Genomic DNA, 24,845 nt, shown 5'->3' with positions numbered 1-24,845 from the left:
TGCTTCTTGAGATACACCAAGAACAGGTTCAGGAATTTTGAGACAAGGGAAGAGAAGGTGTTTCAGAAATTGATTGACAAAACAAAGAAATAGTCTGGCCATTGATTGGCCTGCCAGAATGTTTAAATTCAATTCTCATGCACCAAATATCGATAATAGAGGAGTAATTCTTATGGGCAAATATTTATTGACTACATACTACAAGACAGATATTCCATGAGGTACTAGCAGAGCGGCATGGATCTTATAGTTTAATTTCTTACTACAGATGGAAAAGAGGTTAATTGGCACAAGGTTGCATGGCTATGGGTAGGTGACATCAGAATTTGAACCCTCAGAACCCTGTTCTTTGCAGTACATCATGTTGCATCCTAGAATCTGAAACAAAAGGGCCAAAGGAGTAGTATCCAGAGCCTGACACTGAATCTGACATCTTGGTATTCTTCTTAATAGAGCTAACTAAGTGAGCTTTTTTTTTTTTCTTTCCGACACTATACCCAAAGTATGATAGTCTTTGAAAATCCCTGACTTCCCTTAATAATTGTTGTTGAAGTACCTTCTATAAAGCAAGCTAACCCCTTGGAAAATTGCTCCTGGAAAACTCAAAGCTGCACTTCTCAAGCCTGGCTCTGGGTGCCACGTTTGATATTTCTAGAAGACAAAAGAGGGCTTAGTCTTCTTTCAAATCACAAATCAGATACTTGAAATTTTAGCTGAAAATAACTCTTCTGCAATTTAGAGTTTCATTCCCTAATTCCATTCCTATAGCCCCTGCAATTTTGTTGAGTTGGCATATAGGCATTCAGGCACCTGGCCAAAGACTGAGGTGGGGCAGTGGAGTAGATTTGGTACCCATCCCATCCTCCCACTTCTTCTGACCTGCAGCCTGTGGGCCGACGTCCTCAATGCAGTGGTGCAGACCTGGGGAGTCTGCTCCCTCCCAACCTGCCGGATTGAAGCAGCACTGCACCGCTGCCCCTGTCTCCTGAAGCACTGCAGAGCGGGTATCTGAAGGGTCACAGGCACCAGGGGAGGGACTCGAGGAAAGCTAATGACTTGAGTTTAGACTCCATCTTATGCTAGAAGGATAAAAACAAGTTTTTGAGGAGAGCATGCCAGGTTAGGTGACCAAACAGAGCTTCAGCAGAAGAAACTAGATTAGGGACAAAGCAAGCAGTTTGGGCTCACAGTGGAAAGATAAGGGGTTGAATACCAGCTCAGCATACTAACTGTGTGCCTTGAGTTGCTAGGCATGAATGTTTTCCTCAATTGAATGGAGATAATAACACTTCCTTTGGGAGGCTGTGATAGGTAATTTGCTAACCTAGAGCAAAAGTCTAGTTTACAATAAAAGGTACCTATTATTTTTGCTTTATTTGCATTATCCCTCATGACTCAGGCAAGATTTCAGACCTAGCATGTCAGTGCCATGGCATTCTGGAGAGTGACTTATGAGTGAAGGAAGGAGAAGCTTAACTGTGAGTGGAAACACATTATTTTGTTTTACGTTTTAGGTCTACAGGTAGGGGGTATGTCTGCATACATGTGTATGCACATATCCCGTGTGTACCCAGATCCTGTGCATATGTGCATATGCACTCATGCACCTGGGGCTGTATCTCCATATGACACTTCCTGACGCGATTGGGGATTCTGATGACCTCTCTTCCCACGCAGCCTGTCTTGGATGTGGCACTTTGAGCAACCCAATTATAGACTCTTGTCTCAAAACCACATGGGAAGCATAGACACAAGCTTCACCAACATTGTCTCATTAGTTCAGTAAAACCTTACTAATTTACCCTAACTGTGGGGAAGGATCGTTTGTGTGCGGGAAACGTCTGAGAGGGGCCGCTGTAATAAACAGACAGGACGTGTTTGTAATTAGTGGTGCCACTTGCACACGAACGATCAATGAGCTCGGGTCCTTAAAACAGTTTGTTCTCGTAAGTGGGTTGCGTGTTCTCATTGTCATCTCGAAGCTGCTAATGTAAGCAGTGACCTGGGTGCAATGGTCCTTTATTTTCCTTCTTATACCCAAGTAAACAGCACTCTAACAAATGGTCAGGGGGATTGACCTGGAGCAGGGAGAGAGGGAGACCTCAGCAAAGCTGAGAGACTTGGCTAGAGTCAGGACTTAAAAGGCCTGAGCTCTAATCCCAGTTTAGTACCAGACCATCAGATTACTTTATCTTTCTGAGTCTCAGCTTCTCATTGCTCAGATGAAATTATTTAGCTAAATGGTCTCTGAGTGCTTTTAAATCGCAGCATTTGAGAGCTGTGTGAGATTCTAGAGATCATTTGATTCAACTCCTTGATTTACATGTGAAGATAGTAAGGGGTTCTTCCCAAACTATGATCCTCTGAGTTCCTGAACTACAAATTAAGATAGAACATACATTTGAAGATGTATAGGACTCAAATAAAGGCTCAGGCAAGAGAGTGAGCCTGGAAGAACCTGGCCCAGATCAAGGTCCAAGCAGGGAACATACGAACAGCTAACAAGGCACATGAAGAATGGGCAAAGAAGCCAGAAACAGGGTAGAGAGGTGGGCAACAGGGCAGGAGAATCCAGAGCTCAAGGAGCAAAATAGGCCTGGGGTCACCAACAGAGCAAGCAGACGGGCTGGATGTGCCCGAGGAATCAAGGACCCAGGTAAGAATGTTGGCAGAGTAAAGCAAAACTCAGAAAAACATTGGACCCCATCCCGTGGGAATCAAAGAAGAGGCGAGGCTTGCTCAGCCCTGCTAATGGTGGTAATTTCAAGGCTGGAAGTCCAAAAGCGTCTTCTCTGATTAAAGGAAATCAAAGAAGCCCTGTACTTGTGAATTGTTTCCTGCTTTCTGGAGACATGTAGAATAATGGATGGAAAGACTGGCTGATTGACTGAAGGGAGCTCCATGTGGTAGAGGGCATCCAAGTAGAAATGGCTCAAAGATGCAGGAAATGCAGCCCTGATGGCCCAGACGAGTGAGCAGATCCGAGCCAGAGCTGAAGATCTGAAAGTCATCCCCACAGGCAGCGCACCGAACCTCTGAGAACAGACAAACCCTCCTCAGAGAGAGAAAGAAAAAGGTCAAAGTGGATCTTAGATGATCTTCCCATTCTAGCTGGGCAAGTAGTTAAAAAGTGACCTATCCTTTTACCTTACTAGAGATGATTAGTGAAGTGTATCTCGAGGACATGTGGGATGAAAGAAGGGTGGCGTTTGAGGGGACACAAGAAAAAATTCGGGCTTTCCTCCTCGAGTTGCATATTATCAGTCACCTGTCTGTGCTTTGCCTTCGCTTTACACTGTTGTTCACTGATGAGGTGGCACTGCCACTGTCTTCAGAATGCAAACAGCAGCACAACAAATCTTGAGTTTTCTTTTCCTTCAGAGAGTGTGGGCTGAGACTTGGAAGGCACAGAAATAGATCGGCCTCTCGATATGACGTCTGTTTCCTTCTACCTGAGCAATTCCATCTCAAAGAAAACATCAGCAAATCCTGCTCCTGTCTTGATTCCATTTCGTCACTGAGCCTTCTCATGCTCAAAACTGGTGACCTTGAGGCAGCCGGCCGGGGCGGCAATCTCAGAAAGGTCTGCCTGCCTGTCTTCTCAGCCTGAAATTCCTGGGACTAAAAATTGTCTCCTCCACCCATCCCCCATTTCTTCTTTTTTTTAAATGAAAAATGAAGTGGCTTGTTCAAGGTCCTTAGTGCATATAATGGGTTAAATAGCATTTTTTAAAGCAGAGTATTGTATGAATACCCTTTAAAATAAAAATGGATATTTTATGAGTCCTTATAATATATACTTATCTCTCCAGGGAACCCCAGACTCCAGGTTAAGAATCCAAAGACTAGTTCAAGGTGACTGGCAACAGGGACTTGTCTCCTAAAGAGCCTGGCCGAGATGTGCCGCACGCCCCGTCCCAGGAATCACTTCCTGAGCTCCAGTTGTCCTTCATGGCCCACTCATTCTAAGTTCCATCTAGGTTCTATAAAAAGATTTTTTTCCCTGAGTACCTTTACTTCCAGGAACCTCCCCAGGCCGCACCCCGTAGCTTGCTCACTCTTTCTCCTTTGGCCATGCTGCTACATCTTTTGCCATGTCCAGTCACAGAGGTCTCTATGGCTGTTTGGTTTCTAAGGTCATCCCACTGGGAGTTGCCCTTTATTTGGTTCACTACCCTTCATATATCCACACTCAGCCAGAAGGCAAGGAAGACACAGATGGACAGAGTTTACCAGATGATGTGGTGGCTGGGCCACTAACTGTGACATGACACATGAGGAGAGAAATGTCAGTGGCCCCTTAGGAAGAGGGAACAGCCCTGAGAAACTCAGAATGGAATGTGGGGTAGGAAAGGCTGCTGGGGCAAAGAGGAGGTGTGAGGACTTGACCATAGCATGTGGGAGATGGAGGGATCTAGGAAGTCCCAGGCCCACCCCCTTGTTTTGCAAATAAAGAAGAAACCAAGTGTAAGAGACCCAAAGGGGCTGGTCAGGCTCCATGTAGACTGGGAGGCAGGACTGGCAGTGGGTAAGGACAGTGGCTTTGCAGTTGGGCAGACCTGGGCCCTCACTTAGAACTCCAGATCTGTTCCTAGCTGTGTGATTTCGAGCAAGTCACCTCACTTCCCTCCATTTCTGTTTTCTCACCATGACAGACCTCCCTCATTTGGTTGTGGAGAAGGCTAAACAAAATAGATGTGAAGTGCTTACCACAATGTCCAGCACCCAGAGAAAACTCTGTAGATGTTAGCTGTGATTAGGACCAAAGGAGGCAGAATTAGAAACCCAGGTCTCCTGAATTCCTCATCTGAGATGTTGCACATCTCACCCAAGAAAGCAAATTCAATTCATAGGTTTATTTATGGTGGAGCCTTGTGGAAAATATGTTCTGCTAAGAAGATAAAGGACTACCTCAGATCAGCAAACTATGAATTCTGGGCAATTAGAATTTGGCTGGAGAGCTGAGGGACAGTTCTGCCTTCCTGGGATTGAGCATAGAGCACTGGTGACGCAGGTAGACTCCACACTCAGAATCAGATGCACCTCTGATGGGAACAGTAGACACATGGGCAAGCATCAGAGTGTGTGGGGAGGGGGCAGTGCGGGCAGGAAGTCCTGCCTCTCAATCATTACTCAGGCCAGTTCCCCTGCCACTTCCTGAAAATTCTGTTTTAAATTCCTACTACAGGAGGTCCACAAATTGGGCAGCCCTCTCAGCTGTACACAGTCTCTACAAATGAGGGCTCGACCTCAGAGGTGTTGGTCCTCCCCCAGACTGAGGCCTCTGGGCCTAAGAGGAACCTCATGTTTACTGAAGGTGCGTGAAGATGGGCTGGGAATAACTCAGCTCATTGCCTCATAGATTCTCGTTCCTAAGGAGTCTCGGTGCCAAGGAGTTCTGAGCAGGAGAGAGAGAATGGAGACATGTGAGAGAGGGTTTTCAGGGGTCAGCGTTTCCTAGGGAAGACACCGGGCAGTGAATTTGGTAGAGTGATGTGTTGCTTTCTTTGGCCTTTTCTATGGAAGAAGCCGAGGCCATCCCTGAACTCCATCCCAGAGAAAAATGGGGGTTGACTTGTTCCAAGGTCATGCTCATCACTGACAGGGATGGAGAACTATCACTGTGGGCCTTGTTGGATCTGTAATTATTCGAATGCTTTGCTTGTAACACAATCACAGCTCCTAGCTCTGATTATTGGCATCATCAACATCATCCATTAATGGATGTTGAGCTCCTGTGGATACAGGGCATTGTACAAGATGCTAAATGATTCCAAATACACATTCAGAAAATGAAAGACAGAAAAGAGCAGCAAGTGGACCAAACAGGGCATCATTCTGAGCAGTGAGATCTAAATCAGCCTGAATCCATTCATGTGGGCTAATCTTAAAGGGCCAGAGCCCCCTAAATTCCCAAAAGGCATTAATTATTCCAGGCTCTTCTTTATCATGCCTGTCTTCATTATTTCCAGCTGCCTACTTTTAAGCAGAAGTATTTAAACTTCTATTAATTTTTCTATTACCCCTTTTGTTAAATAAACTTTCTCTTTATCACCTATCAGCCTCTCCCAGTGTGGCTGTCAGCAGGGGGAGAACTAGCAGAAATGGAACAGAACAAAATGCATAGGTAGAGGGGGACTTGCCTCCCAATTGGCCAGAACTCTCGGTATGTGCAAGGTGGCGCCTTCCTACCTGGAGTTTCCACTTGATGGCATCTTAGGAACCGAGCACGCGGCGAGGAGATACGCTTTGCTGAAAATGCCTGTCACCCCTGCATAAAGCATTCTCAGCCCACCGCAGAGCTCTAAACATCTGTTCTGCCTTTTTGTGTGTGTGCCTGTGCTTTTAAGCTGATGGAGGGAGACAGCCTGCCAGAAATGTCTGAGTTCTCACTGAAGACATGTTGCAGGTTAGAAGGCAGACGGCTGCTGCTGTATTTGAAAGCCTATTCATCAGAGTTTCCTAAAAGAACAGATACGCAAGGTTCAAACGAACCCTTCAGGGCGTCTCCGTCTCACCAGGCCTCAAGCTCTGCCTCTCATTAATCTTTAATGAACAACAAAGAAAATGTGTCGCTGGCTAATTATTGTGTAGGATGGCAGATGCTGAACGAGAAAAAGTTCCCAAAGTCACATCATTTAAAGGGATACTGTCAAAAAGAAAGTCTTATTTTGAAAGGGACTCTCCGACCTGTAATATTATGTGTTTCTTGTTAAACTTGAATTATCATGGTGTCTGTCTGGGGGGTTTGAACTTTAAAAGTTTGAAGCCCTCAGGTGATGGAATCTCAAATTTGTCCTCCCACAAGGAATTCTCACCCCTGCTCTCTGGAGCTGGAGGAAAGCACTTCCATGCTGCTTTCCCATCTGTCATGATGTCTGTCTGGAATGTCTTTCCCCTGCCTCTACCTCCTTCAGATTTCACTTTTACCAACTAAGGTCATGCATCACGTAATGTCGCCGTCAAGGGTGGATCACGTATATGACAGTGATTATCATGAGTTGGATAATCATGAACTGGATTTCCTGTTAAAAAGGGAAGGATATGTGGTTCAGACAATTTTTTCCCTCCGATGGGAGCAATATCTGTGGGGCTTAGCAACAGATTTCATTGCCAGCACCTCGATGTTGAGTGCACAGATTAAATCTCAGTCAGCCTCCGACCTGGCGCAGCACAGAGGAGCCTGTCCCCGAGCACTCAAGCCCAGAGGGCGCCCAGTGCTCCCGGATCTAGCCTGTTGGTCTCCAGAGCACATTGCTGTACATTCTTTGCTGAAGACCTAAGACCCTGTACAAGGACACCGGTCCACAGGAGCTATTTTAACAACTATTCAGTGCCACTAATGCTCCAGTAAAAGATTTCTGTTGGAGCGTGGAGCCTGCCTGTCCCTGTACTTTATGAATATTTTCAGTTTGTAATGATGTAAAGCATAGACAAATTTTATTTTCTTCCATTAGTTTGATGCTGGAGAGAGAGCCCTTTGTGCCAGATAGGGTCATTGGAACCAAAAACTGATTTCCGAAGTCACAGTATTGAGTCCTCAGTTCTCCAGCCTCTCCATATTGAACACCCTCTTCTGTGTGTGTGAATACCACAAAGTTCCTTAATGGGACTGCTGCTCCAACCTGCGGTAGCCAAACCCCCTCTGCTCCTTTCTCTCTCCGTCTTGACTTCTTGTTCCTCCCGATCCTCAAGCCACCTCTCACAGCCCTGACAGTCACTGCCGTGGCGACCTGCATCCTACCCAGCCAGTTTCCCCTCTGTATTTCCGGCCCGTCCACCCCAGGTCTCTGGTGGTGCAGCAGAGTCAACAGCTCTGATGTTCTGCTTCTGACCCTGTTGGAAGGAAGCAGCAGGAGAGCGTGTCAGGAGGTATTTGTAAAGCCTCCAGGTTTGTAGCCTGGGAGCAGCAAACTGACTGTACCACATAAAGTAGATGTGTGGTAGGTTAGAACCGTCTAGGTTTGCGAAAGTGCAGCCTGCGATGTTTCCACAATGACGAACTTGCCTAACGAGGCATTTCTCAGAAGGTACCCCTATCTTTTAGTGACTAATGGCAGGAGTTCTTTAATCCCGTCCCATACTGGACAAAATCCCTTCGTTTGAATTTTCTCACAACATGTGAATTCTAGAATATAAGTTCCTTTAGGGCAGGAACTACATCTCATCCTCCATATTCAGTGCCTACCACATACTATCCTCAGTAAGTGTTTGTTCAATTCAGGGAAATTGCTGATGTGTGCCTTGGGCTTATTGGTTTCTTTCTTACTGCCTCTTCAGTCTTCACAACTAAACATCTCTTAAGGGTAGGATTCTTGTCGTATTCTTCCTTTGCCCGATTGCTAGAACACTTGCTATCGATTTTTTTATATAGCAATTTTTCCACATATTGGGTGGTTGTGTTAATTGTTGATTAAACTCAGTTTTTTATACCAACACAGCATATGTTATAAAGTTTCCTGTTGGAGTAAATAGTTACATATAAGATGAAACTAGGCTAGTCTAAATAGATTTTCTTTTATAACCATTTTCTTTTTTATTTAAACGCAAGGATCTCAATGCTCTATTTTTTTTGGTTCTTTTTACTTCAGGAGTCAATGTTTGAATGTAAAAATATTAACCCCAGTCAGATCCTAAACAAGTTGCTGAAGAAGTGGTTTGGGAATATTTAGAAAAGAATGTGGCGACTTAAAGACCTGATGCAGGCGCACCACCTAATACAAATCCTAGAAAAGGCCGTCAGCCGGGTTGTAAGATTAGCGTAAGGGGGGGTGACCGACACAGAATATCTCAATGTGAGGGACACGTTTGGCAGGGTTTCCCTCGGAGTTTGGAAGGTGCGTCTGCAGTGCATCGAGCACTTGCAAACAAGAGGGGCCCAGTGAGTGAGCTGTGTCCGTCTGGAATGTGTCTCTAATAAAAACAGTAGAGGACTCTGCCTTGCCCTGTGGCTTTTCCATGTTTTTTTTTATGCAAGTTCGAGAAAGTGGCAGAGAGGCTCTTTACTCAGGCCTGTGTTCCGGCCACCATGCTAAAAGCTGTATTCTCACAATCGTGTTTCACAGGAGGCCTGGTCTTGGTAGGAGCGCTGATGCCACAGATGACAGATTCTAAATTCCAGGAACCGAGCCAGTTAAAGTTTGCTGCAGGAAATGCGATCCTCCATTCAGGTTCAAAGTCCCAACCTATAACGGCTGGAAAATTTGGTTTGGAAACAGTTTGTGAGGAAAGGCTTATAGGCAACCTAGAGAAGGGTAGGGAGAGGGAGGGATTCCAACTGATCACAAGTCAGCAGAAAGCCAGGTGTGTTGCAACGGCCTGAGAAGATAATATGCAGAGGCCAAATCCCAGGGAGGGTTGACCCTAGCGCTTCCTGCACTGGCCAGACAAGCACAAGGCACGGCCATCAGCCTAGCACCCAGGGGCTGAAAGGAACTTCGGGAGCCATCCAGCTATATTTGTGTCAACAAATTTTCAGGGAATCAGCACAAATCCAGAGGAGAATGACCACATTAAAGTGGTCCCAGAACCAAAACAATAGAAACCTATTAAAGCACACTCCTGTTTATTCTATCATTTAAGTCTTCCAACAAACCTGGGAAGGTTTAATAAAATATAGGAACCGTGCGCAGAGAAGTAGGATGACTTGCGTAAAGCTCCCAGCCGATGAAGAGGCCCGGTCCTGAGCCAGGATCTCTGGACTCCCAACCCTGCGCTCTTCCTTGGCGCCCTTCCTCGGCACCCAGCTGCCTCTCTGTGGTGGCTCTCAGGCCACCCCGCACTGGGCCACTGCTCTCTGAACAGTCTAGCTGGGCGCAGCTGCATAGCAGGCAAAGGCTGTTTGCGCTGCTGACTTGCAGCAGAACTTGCGCTGGAGCTCACTGAGAAATGGCTCTGCCAGGTTTTCATCCAACACTCCTCCACCAAGGCCGCCTCCCCTTCCTTCACCCATCTCTTGTAAAGTGAGGGAGGTGAAACCCAACCCAACCAGAGCCTGCAGTTCCCGCCCGCTGTCCTTCAGAGCTGCCCCTGCGCCCAGAAACAATACCCTGATCACCATTCATTATTTCTACTTCTTAGTATTAAAACCCTTTTAATATGGCATTGCGGACCATTGGGGAGTGTTAAATTTCATGTCCAACCAGGATTTATGGGCCAGTTTTGAAATTTTACCTCTGGGCTCCATAATTGCAATTCCCTTCTAATCGCTCTCTTAGACACCTCTGTTAAAAGACTTCAATTATTTCTACACAGTGGCCCCCCAGGAGCTGGCCGATCTGAATGATCAATTTGTGTCACCTCCTTTGGAGTCCTACCCGGGAGACTTGAGCCATGGGTCTGGTTGGAAGATGCCAGGTCTGACAGGCCGTCCCACCAGGGAGCCTGGGGACTCTTAAGAGGAATGTTCCCTCACTAGGAGTCCTGAGTTTAGGGACTGTGCCCCCCCCCCACCTTCCACTCCCCAATGTGCTGGGATGGACACGTTGGCCCGTGCTTGTTGTGAAAGCTGTACAGTTCCGAGAATGTGCAGGTGCATGCCGGGAACCCTGCCGTGGGAGACAGCGCCGAGGAGTGTGATGCTGGGAGCCAGGTGGGAGGCACAAAGAGGGTGGAGTTCCTTCAGCTGTGCCCTTGAGCGCCCTGAGGTGCTTTTGGGAAAGTAAAAGCTGTCTGAGGTGTTGTGCAATATTGGAAAGGGACCCCCTTCCACCACCAAGGACAGAGTGAGGCCACCAGAGCAGTGGAGAGCCTGCAAAGGGCAATTTTGTGACAGAGGAGAGAAGAGCTGGAGTGACTGCGAGCTCCTGAAGCCCCCGCTGGGTCAGCGCACACAGGTGCACAGGTGCGGCCGAGGCAGAATGCTGGGGGTGGGGAGCAGCTCAGGGAGCCGCCCCAGAGATGTTGTTTGGTGCTTTCTGCCTGGCGACAGCATTGTGTATGGGAGAGATGCATGACTCTGTGTCCAGGATGACCCATTTCTGCAAGAAGGTTTAATTATGGACCTGGATCATCTTCTGCTGGGTGGGGCACTGAGCTGAGACTGGGAGGAGAGAGTTCACCAAAGAGGCTTGGGAGAAAAAAAAAAAAAAAACAGGGCTAGGGGGCCTCATACATTGATGCTCAAAATCCTGTCCTGGGGTGAAGGCAGCCAAGAGGGAGCGAGACTCCCCAACCTTGGCAGGGTGGAGCCCCCGGGCTCCCTGTCAGTAGCCCTCCCGCCTCCCTTGGCGGCGAGGGCATGAGAAGGCAACTGATGCGCAGCACCGAGCCAGAAGAGGCTTCATCACTCACATGTCCTCCTGATGCGACAACAGACCAGGCATCTCCACACAGAGTGCCATCACCCGGGACTGTGCAAATGATTAACTGAGGGCACCGTTAACGTAGCTTATTGTATACATTACTCATTTAAAAGCAAGGCATTATATTCTAGTATTTAATATCAGATTAACAGGATCATATGTGCTTGCTTAAAAGATTTCTACAATAGAGGAAAATAAGTAATACAATCTGTTGAAGTCTATGATGGGCTTGATACTAAAAGATCCGGCGACGTAGGATTTAATTCAGCCTGGGGCTCCAGCCCCTGACCCGCCCCAGGCACGTACAACAAACACTCACGGAGTCAAGTGACTGCTCTTTTCCTGTCTGCAAAACTGGGACCCATTTCCTTCTGCTTTCCGAGCCTGTGTTCTCATCTGTGAAACAGGGACAGTCAGGCATGTGCCATCCTTGTCCTGTAAGAATTGATGCCAAAAGGTGACTCCAGAAACAGGAAAACATCATTGGTCAGGCTCAGCGCCCCAACACCAAGCAGACAATATGGCAGCCAGGCCAGACACTCTGAGGCCCTCCTGCTCTCAGGATGCTCCAGGAGATGGCCAGGAAAGCACCAGCCCTGGAATCACGAGACCAAGCCCCCGCACTTCCCAGCTGGTCAGTGAACAAGCCCTGGAACCCCTCGCTCCCTGGCCATGTGATAAAGGATAAGAGCACCTACGTTCTCATCAGCCAGGGTGGCCGTAGGATCTGATGGGAGGGTGTGCGTGGAAGCACGGAGCCCCTCAGTTGGGAGCCAGTTGCTGAGGCAGAGGTCCCATGGCTGTCCCAAGGAGCCCCTGCCCTGTGAACCTGAGCATGCTGGACTGAGGGTCCATCTTTGCCCGGAGCCCGTCTCTGGTTTGAATCTCCTGATAAATGTGGTAAGTGCTGTGTTCTGCACATGGCGGGCTCTCAAGAAACTAAACCGTCCCTGGGATATCTCTCAGCTCTGAAGTCGTGGGATCTCTCCGAGGGTGAAGCCATTGTCCCCTGTGTTTCAGCAGCCCAGGTTGCCTCCTGCTTCTGTGGGAAGTGGGGCCAGAGAGAGAGAAGTGGACTTGGAGTGTGGCAGGCCCAGGTTCGTGTCTCAGCTCTGTTACTTATTAAATCGAGGACAAGATAACTCACCTGCTGGGACCTCAATTTCCTCATCTGTACAGTGGGGCAACAACTCCTACCTTACAGCTCCTGGGGGTTGCTTCAGCATCTTTACAGGATTAGCATCCTAGGAGTGGTAGACGTAATAATCACGATAATTCAACAGCAACATACCATTATTACCATCAGCACTTGGACGACGACCCTGGCAGGCTCCAAAGCCAGAGATGCCTGCAGACCACAGATCCCTTCCACACTTTTTAGGATCTGTCCACAGCAGCCCCGTGTGCGTGAAACCCAGGAGACACGTGTCCATTTCCCACGTGGCACAGAGGCCACCAGCCCCTGGAAACAAAACTTGGACTGTTTTGAATGATGTCTCTGAACCTGCTCCAAGCTGTGGGCAGAGATTTGGAAGCACCTGCAGAGCTCGTGCGAGTCGGGAAGCTCTTCCCGGCCTTTGTCACCGTTCGTTCCTAAAGTCCTCTGTCCTTTGAAGAGGCCATGGCCTGCGAAGGAGAAGGGGACTTCTGCTGTCTCTTTTGGCTTCCTGAGAAACATGCCACACAACTGGATAGGCTCCAGCTTCTGTGATCTGTCAGTAAAAGGCCTGAGCCAAGAGAGGGGTTTTACTACCTCATCTCCAGGAGTGAGTTTTCATTGACTCTGTGGAGGTTTCTGCTTGGTTTAGTTTTACCAAACTGTATTGCAGGCCAATGCAGTGCACTGTAACCAGTGGCCATGGTGACATTTATGGTCCAGTGAATATCCATCCAGGCAGCCTTTTCTAAGATACTTGCATCCATCTCTTGGGAGGCAGGTAAAGGCAGACGGGCAGTTCCTATCTTGTAAGTGACTGGCTCCTCCTCAAGCCCCTATTGATTAAATCCAGGGTGGGGCAAAGGAAGGTTTACAGTTGTACGTGAAACAGTTTATTCTTTTTTTAAAATTTTTTTAATTGATTATGCCATTACAGTTGTTCTATTCCCCCCCTTCATTCCCCTCCACCCTACCTCCCCGTCCCCATTACCCCCCCTTTAGTTTATGACCATGTGTCTCAAGTTCTTTAGATTCTATATTTCCCATACTATTCTTGCCCCCCATCAACTTTCTATCTACTGTCTATGCTACTTATTTTCTGTACCTTCTCCCCCCTTCTCCTCTTCCCACTCCCCTGTTGCTAACCCTCCTTGAGATCTTCATTTCTATGTTTCCACTCCTGATCTAGCTGTCCTTTTAGTTTGCTTTTGTTTTAGGTGTGGTTGTTAATAACTATGAGTTTGCTGTCCTTTCACTGTTCGTGTTTTTTTAACTTCTTTTTCTTAGATTAGTCCCTTTAACATTTCATATAATAAGGGCTTGGTAATGATGAACTCCTTGAATTTGATCTTATTCTTATATGACTGTTTATTCATCATTGTACTATTTCCCATACAAACAACTGTAAAGCTACTTTTGCCCCACCCTGTGCAGGACTGAATCAGCCAAACACAAAGAAGCCTGCCTCTTCTAGAAAAATCACAGCTTCCAGGACACAGGGTCAGGGACAGTGTCAAAGAATTCTGAGTGTTCGGGGGTCTCTTACCGTAAATATTCCAAGTCCAAGAGGAGTCAGGAGAGGGGATGAAGGCCGGTCTCATGCATGGGGATCATGGCCCTCCACCACCCCAGCCTAAGTCTTCCCGGCTCCCCATGTGCTTCTGCTTCTAGGGCAGGCCCAGCATTTCCTCCAAATGCCGGGTCACTGTTTTGAGCTGACCCTCTAATGTCTTAGACGAACTGGTCGTGGCACCTCAGGGCAGAAACTGGCTTCCATGTGAACACGTCATTGGCACAGTCTCAAGGTTCTGAAGCAGTTCTGCCTGCTGTGTGTAGGAAAGCTCCTAAAGCCCAAATTCCATTAGTTTCCTCAAGCACAGATTAAAGGGACTGATATTACCTGGGCAAACCTAATGGGTCCCATGACTCCTGAGCTTTAGCAAGCACTTCCTAGTTTCATTCTGCAGTGCAGGGCCTCCCTAAAGGCAATGGTGGTGTCATTCATCTGAGAGGCAGAGATGAATGTGTAGAAAAATGTCCCGTGCTCTCCCCGGCCCCACGGAAAATGGGATTCCTTTGTGAGAAATGGGTTACATTCCCAGCAGCCTGTGGGTTGCCTGTCATGAGCTGGTCATCACACAGAAAGATGATGCTATTCGTCAATAGCAAGTAAAAACATTTTAAAGTTTGTTTCTCCACTTAGTGGGGATGGGTCTGAACTAGCCACTTCTGTTAGTTTGCTGAGGCTGCCATAACAAAGTGCCACAAATTGGGTGGCTTACACGACAGAACTTTATTATCTCACCATTCTGGAGGCCAGGGGTCCAAGCTCAGGGTGTGGGCCCAGTGGGCTCTTCCCGAGGGCTGTGAGGAAGGGTGTGCTCCACGCCTCTCTCCTGGCTTCGGGAGCTGTGGTGGCAACCTTTGGAATGCCTGTGCTCGCAGAGACATCCCCCCAAATCTCCACCTACCTCTTCATGTGCCGGTCGGCCTGGGCGTATGTCTGCCTCTGTGTCCCAATCTCCCCTTCTACGGGCATAGTGATATTGCATTAGGGCTCACTCCGATGACCTCGTTTTTATTTGGTTACCTTTGTGAAGACCCAGTCTCCAAATAAGGTCACAATCTGATGCACTGGAGGTCCGGGCCTCAACATATCCTTTGGAAGGATACAATTCAATTTCGTGTGGGTCTGTCAGGTGGGTCCATCTCCAGCCCTCAGCTCCTCTCTGCCACAGGAGAGGATCAGATGTGCTGATTTCCAAGATTCATGCCTCTCATACATCTCTCAAACCCTCGACAATGTCATTACCAACAGGCTCAGGACATGATCCATCAATGCCACTGGCAATTTCTGCCACATCCCTGGACCCGCTACCCAAGCAAAGAGGCAGAGCAAAAACTGGCTCATGGAATGGGATGGGGGCAGCGGTTCATCTCAGACAGGTTCAAGTCTGTGGGCCTCCTCAGTCTTCTCACCAGGCCCCGTCAGCCTTTTCCAGCTCAGCTGGTTACTGTCCCAGCCCCAGAATTTGCTTACAGGGAGGGCACAGTTAATGGCCAGGTCTACCCTTCCATACAGAGTTCAGCACAGTTGCTTGACCTGGCCAGGAATTTATGACTGAAACAGAACCTCTGAGCTGGGGCGTCAGCATTTTGCTTGGTTCAGAGGCTCACGTATTGAACCAATCGATACATTCATGCATTAAGTGGCATTTCGGTTGGCTCTGTAGGGAGCAGGATGGGCGACTGGATATCATTTGTGCACAAGCAGGGGGGCCTCCTTTGAGGCCTGGCAATTCCTAGGCATTGAGCCCTGAGGCAGGGGTGCAGAGTAAATGCCACCAACTCTGCCCACTCAGGACTTGGGGCTCAAGCTGGAGGCAGACTTGGCTGAAGTGGAGGGACTCTACGGACACAGCCACGGTTCAGTTTCCAGGTTGTCTTTCTCCCTCTCCCTGGGGAGGGTATACTTAAAAAAAAAAAAAAAAAAAAAAAAAAACGACTGCATTGACTTGGCTTGAAAGAAAAGATTGTAGTTGAAAAAGAACAGATGGTGGTAAGTAGTTATTGGAAGAAAAAGAGCTGGGAAACTGAGTTCTGGATTCCCCTGGCTGCTGGCGTGGGTGATGTGCCCAAGCATCCTCCCAGAAAGAGGTCAGAACAGTCACCCGGGACTCTTGAGAAAACTGTCCACCACCCCGGCCAGAGAGATTGTCTGACAAGTCTGTGGGGTGGGGAACTCTGTGCCCACTTCTGTAATTTGAAGTGATTTCTAGAATGCCAGCACCAACCACACTCTCTTCCCTCTCATTCCCCTTGCCCAGAATCCAGCTGAGTCCCTCCCCACAAGATCCCCCCACCCCATGAGGGCTGGTGCCTGCATGGGACCTAATCCAAGACTCAGAGAGACTGATGAAGAAACTTTAGCATTTGCAGGACCAACACTCTTGCATTGAAGAAATATTCTCTGTTGATTTTTGGCCTGGATAATGAGTGTGTCTTCCTTTAGAGAGATGAAAAAACACTACCGACTCCTCTATGTATTTCTTTTTACAAACTAGAGCTAAGAAGAAGCCCTCTTAGACAATAGGCTTAGGAGCAATAGTTGCTTGGGAATCTGCTTACATCCTTAAAGAATTTATTTTAACTTGCAACTTTGAAATGTGGGCATATGCATCATTCTCTTAATGTAGGGCCAAGACCTTGGCTTCCAGCGTGGGTCTGCGGACTGGAGTTCTGCAGAATTTCAGTTGTGACACCACCGCACGACATCCGTGATTTTCAGTTTTAGTTTCTCTAAAATGGAAATAACTTAAGAACACTTGTGAACTAATCTGAACATTTTCTGGGTTTTTAAGATTTTTTTCTATCTGTTATGTTCCCCTATTTATGTCTAATTAAACAATAATTATTTTTAGTGACATGTCCCTTGGAGTCTTTGCAAAAGTAATTCAAATTTTTCTTGCTTGTGTTGCAGCAGCTTACTGAGTATAGCTCATGTGCAGGGCCTCGAAACAAGTATAACTGACCCAGTAGGTGTACAACTCAAGCGATAGGGGTGAACGGTCATAGGAGCACCGGAGAGTAACCTTGAACATTCAGTTAATCTTGAAAGTTCAGAGGGCAGTGGGTGTTTCCTTGAATGTAAAATATACAGATTGTGCTAATGCATCAGGGAAATTGGTCACATGGAGGTCAGCTAAGAATATTTCTGTAATTTTTCCTTACAACGGTGGCCATGATGGGTCTGCTCCTCCCCACCCCCACTATTCAGGGCCCAGGTCAGTAGAGGTGGATTCTCGGTCTCTTCTTCCTGGCCTGATACATAGAACAAAGAAAAAAGTCTCAGCCCGGGACCAGGGTGTATGCCTGCCTCCCACAAGCCTGTGTGTTCTGACCTCGATTGTGATGATGCGGTACTGGAGAGGGAAAGGAATGGGATGACCTGGGGCAGCATCAGGAAGAAGCCAAAGTATTTCTTGGATGCATCCTTTTTGGAGTACTGCTCCTCCTCAAATACCCACCGACCCACTAAAAAGCTCTTCTGAAAATCAAAGCATTTAAATTTAACAAATTTAAACTTATGTGCAATATAGCAGAAAGTACAGGAGTTTTGAAGATAAATAGTCTTGGGTTCATATTACCTCTTAACATTTGCTACATGGGCAAGCTATATAAGCTCTCTGAACCTCATTTTTGTTTGTTTATAAAATGGGAATGATAATATCTGTCTCATGCATTGTAAAAATTAAGTGAGATAAAGTAAAATAGCTGCTTTACATCCTTTCTGGACTAAGGCGGAACATAAATAAACACATACTCAAATGAGATGTGTTTTAAGAGCCTGGTGCAGTGTCCCCTGGGAAATCCGCCTTTGTACATTTATCTCTTTATCTCCACTTGGGGGAATGAAAGGAGTTCCCAAAATCTTGGTGCTCTGTGGTGGGAGGTTCTTCCCAATCCCCAAAATACCATCATATATTTCTATTTCACCTTCTTATGAAGTCATTTCTTGTAAGGTCATCTGTCACACTAGGTTTAGGAGGAAAAAAGGCAACACTAATACAATAACAGCATTAACTAATGCTTACTGAGTGTTAGCTAAGTGCTCTACTTGTCTTAGCCCAGGTAATCTTCATAACACCCCGCTAATCTTCTGTGTTCAACCTGCTTCTTAATGACAGAACTCAGGCACAGAGAGGATAGGTTAGTAGCTGCCCAGAGGCCACAGCCAATAGGAGGTAGAGTTAAGATTGTAAAGCAGGAAGTCTGGCTCCAAAGTTTGAGCTCTTCATGAATATATTTCTATGGAAGGAAGGAAGGGAAGGAGGGAGAAAAGGAGGGAGAAAAGAAGGAGGTAAGGAAGGGAGAGAGGAAGCAGGCAAAATTAGAAGTTAAAGAGAGTGGCCAGGGCAATGAACCTGAGACCACTCATTTTTCCTTAGCTCAAAAGCATGAGAGAAAAATTAGGGAAAACACACCTTGGGAGCACCTTGTTAGCACCCCCAACCCCAGCAAGGCCGGGCCACTTTCCAGATCCCTGTCACCCCTACAGCTCCTCTGCTGGTGCTCAGGTCTCAGCAGAGCCCCCCTGTGGTCCCAGCCAGCCCACCCCTATCTCAGAACCCCTTTGCTCCTGCAGATCCTCCAGTAGAGCCAAAAGCCATCCATGGCCTCAGGGTGGCTTTTTTATCATGAGCCCCTGGGAACTGCAGCTCGAATCAGCCTGTAACCTTGTGTCCATCCAGATCTGATCCTCTCCAGGGCAAGTTTACCCAGCTTCCAGGAAATTGTGAAGGGCAAGGGAATAACAAAGTCAAGGCCACTTGGATAAAAGACCTTGTGCCACATACCAAGTGTTACTATTACAGAAAATTAACTAGCGACAAAGAACTCCACACTAAAATTTACATTGATCTGGCATTTTTTCCCCTGCTATCTCCCATAAAAATGCTTTAAATGCAGGCTGATTTAATGGAACCACTAAAAAATAGTGCTGAATGGTTTATATTTGCTGCAGAATTACTACAAGGTATATTTTTAAAAAAACTTGAAAGTTATATGTGTTTTTTTTTTTTCCTTTAAGGTAAGATTAGGGAGAGAAGTGCAATTGCCTTTCTTTTTTTTTTCTGTATTGATCTGGACGAGCTCCCACAGGCTCAGTTTCTTGTTTCTAACAAATCTTCACACCTTCGCATTCACGTCCAGACGCTTGTCAGCTGTGTAGCCTGAGCCTTAACAGCGTTGCACTTGGTAATAATGATCACCATGCGACTGAGCTCTGTGCGAAAGGGACGTGTGTGGCTGGTTGTCTAATTTATGTCGTTCCCATCATCCTCGACTTAACCGATGAATTTTGGCTCTCCCAGCAAGGGGCTTTGTCACCACCTGAATGACTTAGCTGTGGTGACTACTACAGAGCATGACAACGGCCAGGTCTTTTAGTTTCAGGTCCCCAACCATGTTTACCAGGGCCAGAAGTTGAGACAAAATCTCAAGGAGATGATGTTTCATACCTCAAGAAGTTTCAAAAGGCAATTTAAGATCATATCCATGAAGACTATGAAGCCACACTAACCTGAGTTTAAAACTCAGCTAGAAACAAAGTGTATAATACACCTTCATGATGTGTTAGCTATGGCTGATCACACTATTAGTACTGCTACTATTGGTATTGTTGCTGCTGTTAACGTTGACACTGACTTGGTTCAAAGCTGACCTGCCTTTGGAGTACAATTGTGCATCAGGCGGGACCTCTCCTGTGTGAGTACTCAGGTCGCCTCTGTGTCTCAATCACTCTGATTCTCTGATTCCTTTGTTGGGTTCTAAGTACCTTAGTAAGAGCTAACTTGATGGCTGCTCCCCATGGTTCTGCTTCTTTAAAAAGGGTGAGGGGCTTGTGATGAACTAACTTCAAGCTTTCCTCAACCCCCAGAGTCCCCCAGTCCTTAGGTTCCTCGTAACAGGGCAGTCAACTTGAATGGATGAGAGCGAATTATAATGAATTTACATGAACTTTCATATTAACTCAGCTTCACTGCAGTATAAATTTTGGTCAATAATGTCAAAATCTTATCTAATTTAACAGAAATCTGTTTATGCATTTGCTTTCTCATTCGACACATATTTGTTGAGCATCTGTGATGTTTTGGGCACTGGAGACACAATGGCGAATGGTCCACCAATCCTGGCTGTAAGGAGGTTGGCGGTGGGTGGATGAGACGCAGGGACCCTCTTCCCATAGAGGCCAATGAACAACCCTGACTCATGCCCAGATGGACTGCCTGTTCTCTGAACGCATAGTCTGTGTGGCCTCTGCTTGTGTGTCCATGCCATTCTGTCTTTCTGCTTTGCCCATTTCCGGTTCCTGCCCACTCTTCAAGGCACACTTCTTGTCAGCCAGTTGGAGACATCATTGTGCCCTCTTGTGTAGAGTACCTAAGCCACTTACTTAGCTCTTTGGTACTTAATTACTTTCTCACTAGTCTGTAAGTTCCTGGAATGCAAAGCTAAGTCCTAAACCTTTAGAGTCCTCATTGCATTTAATACTTTATCTAGTGTGCAACAGTGCACCAATAACTACCTAAGAATTAGAATTCAGGAAGTTTAATGGAAATCTGTGCACAAAGCATCCTTTCCTGTGCTGCAGGAAGACGCAAAGGTAAATAAGGGTTTTTTACTGTAAGATGGGTACTTCGGAGGTTCTGGTCAGAAGGTTGATCTGCTACTATAGTCCAATCCTAATGTGTTTTGTTTCAGGGTGTTTCAGCATACTTTCTTAGGGTTGTGTTTAATATACAAAGATTCACTTAACTGAGAATTTTTTAATTTAAACAAATAAGGTGGCTGCTGGTCATAAGTTACCAATGTCTTCTTACTTTCTTTTACCTACATTCCTCTCCCCCTTGAATCTCATAAGTGAGCTGAGATGCCACCGACAGTGTCAGGGACACACGCCATCCCCTGAAGAATGCTGTTGCTTTTCTGTTAGAATAACCCTCCTTGCTGAACCCCCAATGAGGATGTTCCTCTGCACACGTCCTTCTCATAAATTCTCACAACAACAAAGAGAGCTAGGTCTTGTGACTTCCATCTTGAAAATAAGGACACCGAAAATCAGAGAAGTTCCATTATTTGCCCAAGGTCACTCAGCTAGTAAACAGTGGAACTGAGAACTGGATCTAAGCCTCAGGGTGTGACAATGGCCAAAACCATTTCAGAACAGCATTCACTGAAGAGCAGGTGGGGTTTCAGGGCTCATGTGTGTGCGCTGGCCACACATCAACGTTGTGCCTACTGGAGTGTCGCACAGACACAAAATAATACACATTCTTCTATCTTGTCAACTGCCATCCATGGCCCCACACACTGTCAAAAGTGTCCCTTTATTCCAGGCTTAAAATAACTCAGTGCCTTTGTCCTGAGTCTCAGTCTCAAGACAACTGCCAGCACTTCAGTCTCATCACCAGACATGCCAGACAACTTCCTTTGAGCAAGTAGAGACTCACCTGGTGTGGAACGGAAGGAGCCTTAGAGGGTCTTTCTGTTTCCATATCAGAGCTCCCTGCGATTTTTTGTTTGTACATTTACTGTCCAATGATCTGTCTGTCCTCAAAGCCCAGACTGGTGATCCCTCTGGCAATGCTAAGTGGCTTAATCCTTTTCTATCTTTGTGATTCCAGGGATGTGAAAAGCCACTGAATACATACACTGATCCATAGTTTGCATTGTCCCTTGTACTGGCCGTCAGGGGACAATAACATGCATGATTTTAATTTAGTTCTATAGGTAACCACATGTGTGACCTTGGGCAAGTCTTTCCATTTTTCCAAGGGGGTGAAAGGTAGTTTCTGCAGAAATAAATCTGTGATTTTTTTTTTGGACTAATAACTCTTCCATCTCCTGTAGAGTCTCATTTGTCCCTTGCAACTTTCAGGGGGTTCATAAAGTATTTTGTCACTAGGACTCCTGCAATCTGTGAGAGGAGTTATAGGCATCGAATCAACAAGGGACCCTGGAGAACTTCAAAGTCAATGCCCACATTTTTGTTAGTGAAGAATCCCTGAGAGGTGCAGGGACTTACTGTAGCCCCTGCACATCCAAGACCACAATCTGTGACACACTCTCAGTTGAGTGGCCTTTGTACAGCCCCCAGGTCAGAAATAAACCTTGACATTCACAAACAAACCCTCCTACCTTTTTTAATGGGCTCTAATTTATGCATCATGATGAAGCCACTCAACAAAAATGTGTGGTTAGTTTTTTTCCTCAGCAAATTCACACAAAGTTGAAGGTACTTTCTCTGGCTAAGAATACAATTGATCAGAAAACACACATTTCAGATATTCAGAGTAAAGTGCCTTGTTCAAAGTCATCAAATGAAGGACAGAGCCAGAATAGGAAGAGGAAAGCTTCAGGGAGACACAGGAGGATAACGGGCTGTCCATGCAGTTTTTCTGGCTTCCCAAAGTCCAGAGGGACCCCCACTGGACTTTGGATGGATCAAAGTGTCATCGGTAAGATGTTCGCAAATCCCCACCACATGGGTGTGGCTACGCATTTGTTTCTAGGAGACTCTCAGTCAGAACATAACCTTCCCCATTACGAGCATGAGCAGAGTTGCCACCAGCTAAAAGGAAAATGAGACCCTAATGAGCAAGTTTCATGACCACTGGGATGTGAGTAAAGAAAACGGAGGCAGACAGAAGAGAGAGCTTGGATTTCTTTTTTCATGGGGCTTTTGGCTCTCTCTTAAACAAATCTGACCCTAGGTATAAGCCTGCCCTTTTCTGGTCCCAACGTCCCTGGTTATAAAATACATGTTTGGCAACTGCTCTGAAAGTTATTAAAGTTGCAGCAGCGAACTATGGGAGGCCAGAGAATTTTGAACAAAAGTTATTGCATCGGTAACTCAGAAACTAATTCCTAAAACTCTTGACACATTTATCCAGTGGGCTAGTGCCAATACAGAAGTGAAAATCATTGTCAAGGGCCACCGTGTCCCTGGAACTAAAACCCATCATTCCCCAGAGTAGAGAGCTAAGATTTTGGCAGAATGTGAACAATCATGCCTTTCACCATCATCTTTCCTCAAAAATGAGGTCCTTTATTTTTTAGAACAAGATAGATGCTAATTTCTTTGTTTGTTTGTTTTCATAAGAAACCCTTGTTTACATTTTCAAATACTTCTTTCTTTGACAGTCCCACGTTTAAACCAGAAAGCCTCCTTGTCCTAATTTAATTGCACCGGTTATATGTTGGACAGGAAATCTGCTGGGTACAGTAACAGAGAACAAACTTTACAGCAGCAATAATCCCTTCTACAGCATCCATTGTGGGGAAACTTAATACACTTTTATCAAATGGCTGAGGCATTGGCTCCAGTGGTCTGAATTAACTACAGAAGGGTATAGAATAGGAACAAACCCATCCTCTTCACTCAACAGACTGCCAGGGCATGGCCAGCTTAAAACTGCCATCCCGGAGCAGCCCCCTGAGAAACCACAGTTTGTCTCGGGCAGCACCTTTATCACCGGGGGTTAGCGAAAACGGCGAGACTTGGTGGGTTCCACGGTTGCAGCCAAACAGAGAAGTGGGCCCTCCGACGCACTGTTGGAGGGCTGACAATGTGCCTCAGGGTTTGAATGTCCACGCGCTCTGACTCAGCCTCTTAAGAACTGGTCCAGAGGCAGTATCTGCATAGAATTGCACAGGGTTAGCTTCAGCACTGCCATGAGGAGGAAAACTGAGGAGCCGTGCACACGTCATTAAGAATGCAGTCTGTGAACTGATCCTGTAATTTATATTGATTATCTCAGAACAATAGGACATATTGAGACACGCCATTGAGAGGCCAAGTGCAGTCACAGAGCGCATGCGTAGTGTGGTCTCATTGCTGTAAACTCACAGCTGGCAGGCTGCGCACTGAGGTGTTGACAGTGGTTATCTCTGGACAAGGAAATTCTAAGTGACTTTTACTTTTCGTTATCAACTTTCCTGAATTGTTGGACTTTTCACATTTTTTATAATGAGCATCACTTTATACTTTCAGGAAAGGAGGCTTTAAGTTTTTTTAAAAACTAGAAAGCTAGTCTTTCCCTAATTTCCTCAGCTTTTGCACGGCCACACCTGAGCCCGGCTGAGCTGCAGGTCAACACCAAGGGCTGCGCTGAGTCTGCCGTGTTATCTCAGGGCGGATGTTCGCAGCGGAGGCCCGAAATTGCGTGCAGTGCTAGACTTCAAATATATGCTCCGTTTTCTCTCCTTGTGCATACACGGAGAAAAAGGCTAACGTTTAACTTATAAATCAGGCACAGTAAGAGATTAACAACAATAACATAGAAAGTTCTAGCAATGTACTGTAATAAAAGTTATGTGAATGGCTGTGGGGCCATTAGGAAGTAAAATTGAGGTCACGCGCACACAGCGCTGGGACACCACGGTGGTCGGTCCGACGACCTGCACGGCTGCGCAGTGAGGCACCGCAGAGCAGTGTGTGCGTCGCGGCTGCACTTCTCAAAGGGACGATTCAGGTCCCAGACGGAGCAGGGCAGCGCGAGACTTCATCACGCTACTCAGAGCAGCGCACAACGTAAAACTTATGAACAGTTTATTTCTGGATTTTTCTATTTCATATGGGTAACTGAAACTGCAGAAAGCAAAACCATGTGTAAGGGGGGACTACTGCATACGTATATCAAAACTCATCAATTTATACACCTTAAGGCATCAAATCGTGCACTGTTAAAAAAATCTATTGTATGTTGATTACACCTCAATAAAATCCTTTTCTTCAAGTTGAAGAAAATTTGAAATAGTCCATGGAGTTTCCATTGTCCACACAAAATTCTCAAAATAACTATATATTTCTTACAAAACTTGAA

The 24,845-nt window shown here is 46.3% G+C and overlaps 1 protein-coding gene across 1 annotated transcript in view; it reads left to right on the top strand.

The window, feature by feature from the left end:
• The window catches only part of ALK (ALK receptor tyrosine kinase), a 634,712-nt gene that overhangs the window by 454,893 nt on the left and 154,974 nt on the right, over nucleotides 1-24,845 (top strand). The window lies entirely within an intron of this gene.

Source organism: Artibeus jamaicensis, unplaced genomic scaffold (genome assembly GCF_021234435.1).
Source record: "Artibeus jamaicensis isolate MK-2021 breed Jamaican fruit bat unplaced genomic scaffold, CSHL_Jam_final contig_465, whole genome shotgun sequence".
NCBI classification, from domain to species: Eukaryota; Metazoa; Chordata; class Mammalia; order Chiroptera; family Phyllostomidae; genus Artibeus; species Artibeus jamaicensis.
Note: the sequence above shows the minus strand (reverse complement) of the source record. Positions and strands in the feature narration are given on the sequence as shown.